Source organism: Triticum dicoccoides, chromosome 4B, assembly GCF_002162155.2.
Source record: "Triticum dicoccoides isolate Atlit2015 ecotype Zavitan chromosome 4B, WEW_v2.0, whole genome shotgun sequence".
Taxonomy (NCBI): domain Eukaryota; kingdom Viridiplantae; phylum Streptophyta; class Magnoliopsida; order Poales; family Poaceae; genus Triticum; species Triticum dicoccoides.
The window spans coordinates 242,829,127-242,836,879 of NC_041387.1; the positions used below are offsets into that span (position 1 = coordinate 242,829,127).

The 7,753-nt window shown below is 41.9% G+C and overlaps 1 long non-coding RNA gene across 3 annotated transcripts; it reads right to left on the minus strand.

The window, feature by feature from the left end:
- Positions 1-2,768: 2,768 nt before the first annotated feature.
- Positions 2,769-6,375, minus strand: LOC119295892. 3 transcript variants are annotated; one of them, XR_005144464.1, is made up of 4 exons: positions 6,197-6,375; positions 6,023-6,105; positions 5,563-5,660; positions 2,769-5,485 (listed from the first exon to the last, which is right to left on the minus strand). It is a non-coding gene; the product is annotated as an uncharacterized LOC119295892 (long non-coding RNA). The 3 variants fall into 3 exon arrangements; XR_005144463.1 differs by having other exon boundaries at positions 2,769-3,147; positions 3,227-5,485; positions 6,023-6,372; XR_005144462.1 differs by having other exon boundaries at positions 6,023-6,372.
- Positions 6,376-7,753: the final 1,378 nt, after the last annotated feature.

The window sequence follows — 7,753 nt, forward strand, 5'->3', positions numbered from 1 at the left end:
GCACAACCCCGGTTTCAGCCAAGCAATTGTTTCATAATTTAGTATTCTCAAACTTTTTGAACTTTCATGCAATACATGAGCGTGAGCCATGGACATGGCACTATAGGTGGAATAGAGTGGTGGTTGCGGAGAAGACAAAAAGAGGGAGATAGTCTCACGTCAACTAGGCGTATCAATGAGCTATGGAGATGCCCATCAATAGATATCAACTTTATAGAGTATTAGTAGACACTGGTGACATGAATAGTCTGCAGATAGCATGGGACTCAACAACATGTGGAGTGCAAAATTCACTCCACAAGAAAAGGTATGACCAAGTCAGTGGCCAAGACAGCTGTAACAAACGAGGTCAGTATCGTCCTACATCCACATGATTGAGCTTTGTTATGTTGTGCTACTTATATTGCTGTATTGTTCTGAATAAATGTTCAATTGAAGCTATTCTCACTACTGCAGAATGCTACTAACGCGACACTACAATCAGAGACCCTTCGAGAAACTGTGTGTGATGCAATAATCGCAAACGGTGGTGTTAGAGAACCGTCGAAAATGTCCAAAATGTTTGTGATGACGGATGCATCAAACATGGTTCAGATTTTAGTTGCGTGTGTGATGCATGGCATACGGTTCAGTTCAATAAACTGTTTGCGATGAGGTGGAACAAAAGAAACGAACAGCCATATGAAGGCGTGTGCGATACACATCATACGGTTCACTAGGATGAATTGTTTGTGATTAGGCAACACAAAAGAAACGGTCAGGCAGATCAAGGTGTGTGCGATATACATCATGCGGTTCACTTGGATGAACTGTTTGCATTAAGACAAGAGAACAGAAACGGTTGAATATAACAAGATGTGTGTTATACGTGGCAAATAGGTCTGTAGTCAGAAATGTGTGTGAAGAGCGATAATAACACAGATGATTGCTTCTAATAAGACGTATGTGATATGCTCTGTCTACACAACATGTATTGGCCATTGGGGGATGGGCGGTCATCCGAATACGCCATAAGGATGCGAAGAGGCATCCTATACAGCAAGGACTAGTTGTTCCACCAGTAGCTCATCTAAGAGAACTCTCAAGCAAAGTGTGCTCAGGCTGGATCAACCATGGGATGGGTGACTAGATGGGAAGTTGTGTTGATGTTAAATTAACAGATAGGATGGGTCATATTGGTCAAATGACCGAAATGACCCATTCCCTCGGCTAATTTAACCTCGAGGTCCTTGTTTTTTATTTTTACTAGTGGACCCGTTGCGCCAAATGGCGCAGAGGCACACTAAATCCATGTGCGTGATGAAAGTAATATCCTTGGTTTAATCCCCTTTAACAAAAAACATGATGGGTTTTTATCTACAATGAGATGTATATACACATTTTAATTTGATAGCACAAAATACTTGCTACCATGTTCGCAGAGACCCATTTGAAATCATGTTTGCATTGAAAACATTTGCATTTTTAAGTGATTTTGTGTTTGAGCAAAAAAAAAATACATAGGCTTTTGTTTAAAAATATATGTACCTTTAAAATTATGAGTGCTTTCAAAATATTTTTATTAGTTAGGAGCTTTAGGTTTGAGCAAACATGTATGCTTGGAGCTTTAGCCCATCTGTATAAAAATAATGAAGGAGCATCAAACATTGAATAGCAGATACTCCCTCCGTTCCCAAATAATTGTCTTTCTAGCCATCTCAAATGGACTACAACATACAGATGTATGTAGACATGTTTTAGAGTGTAGATTAACTTATTTTGCTCCGTATGTAGTCACTTGTTGAAATATCTAGAAAGACAATTATTTAGGAACGGAGGGAGTAGTTAGAAATGTCTTCATAATAGCAATAGCTATCGTCTATGACATTTGTTTTATAACAATCAAACATGCCTAAAACATCATTTCTACTGAATCCACATAACATGTATTTATGGTAAGGGACACCATCACATAGATTAAAGGAGGGATTGTCAAACCCAAAGTGTTTTGAAAATATTTGACTTTGTTAGTAGAAGTAGGTTTTAGCAACCACTTAGGATACTAATCCAAACCCTTTAAGATGGAAAATTAAGGATAATTTGTCTTTGAAATTATATACTTGAGTATGTATATTTCGTTATCTTAATTGGGCAACGCAGAGGCGAATGGCATAAGGTCCAAATTCAAACCCAGAGTATATCACATGACCTGCCTTACTATGAAACTTTGTATAAAAATTCCATGTATCAGTAGGTTGCTCCAATATTTGCATCTTCATAACTTTATGTTTGAGCAAGTACATAGGGCATGAATGTAACCCTTGATCCATTTGCGCCCAACCTGGTGTGTTTGGAAAACATTGGGTCTTTGTTGGTAAAGTTAGGTTTTAGCAATCACTTAGGGTGATTAAGAGCATCATTGTGTCTTACATACATAGCCATTTTAGGTAGCACAGGTGATTCATAAACTTCAGTACATCATAGAGCCAAAAAAATATTTCAACATTGTCTTAGCAGAAGTGGTCATCAGTTCACAGCTTTTGAGATGGTTTATAAAGAATAATTTGGAGAGTTACAGACTGTACAACAAAGATTAAAGAACCAGAAGATCTTACATTGTTTGAAAGGGCGATGACAGAATTGTCGAAGCTTCATTGCTAAGTTTAATTTACAGAATGTGCGTACAAAGGGATGCCTATAGAACAAAAAACGGGTCGACAGCCTTATGCTTTTCCAGGTGGAATGTGTCGCCGTGGCGAAACTTCTAAAGAGAAAGAACGGAGAATAAATGCTTCACAATTTAGCAATACTCAGGACCCTTTTAATAATTAAAATTTAAGTAAACGTAAAGGTACATTGTATGATGGGAATGAAAACTAAAGCCACTCAATGCACATTCCATTATTTTTTCTCAACACCGGATCATTAACCATTAGTCCATTTTTTCTAATAAACTGAGTATCACAATTATAAATTTCGTTGGGGGAACACAATTACATGAAGGGTGCAGAGTAACACCCAAAGCTATCACTACCACTGAATGAAAAACCAAGAGAGCACGAAGGACCGTCAGCCAGGCAAAGCCAGAGCTATGAGACCGTCATTCTCTTCTCCTGGATCACAACTTTTACCAGATGCCGGTAAGGAGAGGCTAATATGCAAAGGATCCTGTAACACGATGAATCAGATTAGAATCACAATTGTTATAAAAACTGGGGCTGATAGTCAGATAGCAGAGGTGGCATACCTACACACAAGCATTGCCTGCATGCACAACACAGGATAGCTACATATTGCTTTCTTCCCAGCCCCAGGTAATTTCCATAAAAGCTTGTCACAAAATATTTGGCTTATCTGAAGCTTAACACATTAATGTTATTTCTAGCATTGTTCAGCTAGCCTTCTCATTGCCATACACTCGACCTAACCAAGCATTTAAGCAAGGCACTTATAGTAGAGCAACATCACAACAGCTCTACTCCCACCGTTCCAAAATATAAGTCTTTTTAGATATTCCAATATGGACTACATACGGAGCAAAATGAGTGAATCTACACTCCAAACTACGTCTATATACATCCATATGTAGTTTCTATTGAAATCTCTATAAGGACTAATATTTAGAAACGCATGGAGTAGTTATTAGGACAAGGTTCAAGTGTATAAAATCTGAACAACTAAATGTACTTGTCTTTCTCTTGCTGAAAATCACAATACTGCACCTGTGCCTACTTATTTTGTGATCAGTCGCCATGTGCATGCCTAAACTTGAGATTATGATTCTTTTTTCGCCTTTGCCTACAGACCTAAACCAAACCGGTAAGTTAGCATGTCATTTATTTATAAAGCAACACCACATCAGTCTAATCTTCCAAGAGCAAGGGCATAAAATATTCAGAGACGCGCAATTAAGATCATGCAGTCACAAATAAATGATACGATACTAAATCTATACAATTTGTTATCCAATCATTTCCCTTCCATAATGATGTTGCCAGTTTTATTGGGGATCTTAATTGCGCATCTTAATTAGGGATTAACTTATCCCCTCCTGTCTAACGTGAGGCGGCCATTGCGGCGACACAGGGGCGCACCACGTCGAAGGGCTCCCGAGGCGAGGCGCCACAACCGGCACTCCCAACAGCGTCGCTCAGCCAACAAATACACATATCACGAGCAAACATACACATGATGCACACACTATTTCTAATTTTGTGTTTTTCTTCTCAGATTGTGCCTTGCTCAATCTGCAGTTATGCACGCCTCTGAGCAAACTACGCTGTAACTTTATCACTTTTCAAAGAAGGAAAACACTCATGATTTCAGAAGCAAGGTATACTCATTGGTAGCTTCATTCATAATGTGTGAAACCACCACATTCAGGTATATATTCAGATATTTCTCAATCGATTCAGACAAAGGCACACAACCGAGTCAACCACAAAGATACCATTAATACATATTACATCATAGATCATACACATGTGAAGTCAAGCACAATCTGCTACATGACAGATTTTGCTAACTCTAGCACTAAACTAAATCATGAAGATCAGTAGATCACTGAAGAAAAAGAACAAAGAATGCATGGATATACCTGTAGATATAAGGCAGACCTGTAGGTAGAACAACATTATGTATCTTAATTTTGCAATATGTTCCTGTGTAAGAAAGCTATAAAGAGAACCTGAATGCCTTGTCATTCCTGGGAAAAAACAATATGGGAAGCAGCATAATATGATACATATGAGTAATTTGGTATGTCCACCAGCAAAAAAATGGTATGTTGGCGGAACTATAGATCTTTTGTTGGTTTAATTAGATGTTGCTTAAAAGCAGTAAACCCCATTTTCTTTATCATGGGCAAAAGTTAGAACCATAGGTTCAATGTATGGGAATGAATAACCTGATAAAAACCTCTTTACCACGATAGTCTATATAACACAGATTCGTTATCTTATATAGTGAGCCTACAACAGATTTATGAGTGTCAGCACCAAGCTTTAGGAAAAGCATGTGAACTTAAGAAGAGTTAACCAAGCAAAACGCAAACTTCATATAATAATTTACAGATAAGAGAATTATAATAAGCATGCTAAACTTTTGACATGCTCACTATGGTTGTTATGTTGCATGGGGGTATCCTATAGAAACATGAAGCAACTATTAAATGGTAAAGAAGATCACCAAGTACCGAAGCAACGATCAAAGCACCTTTTGTTCCATGCAAGATTTTGAGGAATTTCTTCAAAAACGAGATCCAGGTGATTCATCAGTTTACATGTAGGAAAAGATTACTAGGAGGCAAGTAGAATTACCCTTCTTTTCAACATATAATATGTGGTTCATCCGTGTAGGGTCCCAGAAGTATGATCGAAATGGTAGGTAGAACAAAGGTGTATAAACACCAATCACCGCAGGCAATCAGGTAACAAAAGAAACTCTTTAGAAGGGTGTTGATTCCAGCCAAAACCATCAACATCTGCATAACAACTGCCTTGTCCTCCTAACAAAGGTAGAACACCATCAGCCACCAATCGATAGATTCAGTCCAAAGCAACAGTAGCAAACTTCTGATCTTACATTGTTTCCTCCCATCTGCAGAACGACTGCAGAACGTAATATAACAGTAGTTCCCAGCAAGAACAGGCAGCGCTGAAAGCCAAGAAGAATGGACTCCGCTGCATTATGTAAAATTTCATAGTCAAATTTCAGAACCAAGTTTCTCACTGAACACATGAAGATAAGCTATAGTGGAAGTGTACAGATAAACCTATTTCCGTAGTGAAATTATCCAGCTTTCTATAGAAATACTTAGCAAGCCTATGAAAAAGATGAGGTTAATGGAAGCAAAACATATGTAGTTATTACATCAACCTTTGGGGGAAAAGCAGATAATAACACTAAAATGTCAGTTCCAGATCCATGGGCGTGCAAGCACCATGGAGTATAATTACAGAAACAAATAGAAAAAACATGGGATGAGAAGGAGGGGAAGGAGGAGGAAGAGAGGCAACGCGAGGGATTGGAGGAAGGAGCTCACGTAGGGAGGCGCCACCAGAAGAAGCGGACAGGGAGACGGCTGCGTACTCCGACGACGGCCTTTCTCGCTGACATTCGCTATCCCTGCAGCGACGGCACACACATGGATCGGCCGCTCCTCACCAATGGATGCAACCTGACGAGGGCGTAGATCGGACGCTCATCTTCGGCTTACCTAACTGCCGTCAATGGAGGAGCAGATGACGCAGCGGGGGCTGGGAGAGCCGCCGCTCGTGTCCTCTTAATCTGGTCGCGCAGAAGAGGGAGAGGAGGAGGAGACGGGAAGAAGGGTGCGGCGGCTGCGGTCCTTTCTGCGCGCACGTTCTCAACAGCGGAAAGGAAGGGACAAGCCGCCCATAACGTCTCCTCTTCTCTCTTCCATATCCCCAGGCAGCGCAGCCACCGCAACTGACGGTCAGGACCAGAAGGAGCACGTGGCCACATGTCATTGCGCCAGCAGAAAATATGTGCACCAGCCGGGTGCACATGCGCCAGCCCACCCCTCCGTAGCTGACGCACGCAACAACTCCCCACGACGCGGGCAGTGCGTGAGGAGCGATGCGGCTGGAGTGGTTGACTGAGAAAATGCCTTATTCTACCCTACTCTAACCCAGTGCAGCCGACGTGCGGGACCAGAAGCAGCATTCGCCCAGCAGTCATCGCGAGAGCACAAGCGCGCGAGCGCACAAGACAGGTGCACATGCGCCGGCCAAACTCTCCTCGCGGCTCTCCAGGACGCGCAACGCGGGCAGCTCTTGACGAGACGCGCGACACGCCAGGAAATTCCCGATTAATCTAACCCAGTGCAACCGACGAGCGGGACCAGAAGCAACATCGGCCCATCTGTCATTGAGAGACTACAAGTGTGGGCGCACAAGCCAGATGCATATGCACCGGCCAACCTCTCTGCGGCTCCCCATGACGCGCATGACACGGTCAGCCTGCGACGAGATGCGGGGCGCGGCAGGAACGGCTCACCCGAGAAAATCCAACCCAGCCAAACGAGACTCCCACGGAGCCCACTAGTCATCCTACGCCACCAATAGACACTAAGTCAAAAAACGCAGTAAAATCGGACGCCTGGCACAACAGCGTTGACCTGACTTTTGCAGATCGAACGGGCAGCATCGAGTGGAAATCGAGGAAGCCTCGGATGAGCGGGTCGGCTAGCCTTCTTATATGTTAGAACTAGATCATGGATGCGCGCGTTGCGGTGCCCGCCCATATCGTCTATGGAGGACTGAAGACATATGAGTATAACTAGCAAAAGAACCCGTGCGTTGCAACGGGAAAAAAACAATACATGCCTCTAACACTGTAATAGTGACTCGAGGCCCCAATAGGTCGATGTCGTTTATATCAACATGACATCTTATTAGTGTTGCCGTTTATCCTTCTTCCCACCGTCGTCGACGGACGTGCATGGTTATATATGATTTCTTTCATCTACAATCTGATTTTGCTGTGGTGTTTATTTGCAATCTGGATCGGCACTGGTAGAAAAAAAAGACAGATCATGTTGTGTAAGCCTGACAATCGCGGTTAGGTTTTCTCTTCTCTACTTCGAAGTTATAATCTTGTGAAGATTGGTTGCCTCTGACTTGATGCTATAAATTGTGTATTGTTTTGCTCATAGTCCATTGTATTTTGCACTTTGGTTGGAATACGAAAAATCTGGGATGTTTGAATATTAACTACTTTCACTGTCATGCACACAGTTCTGTTTTGGCCA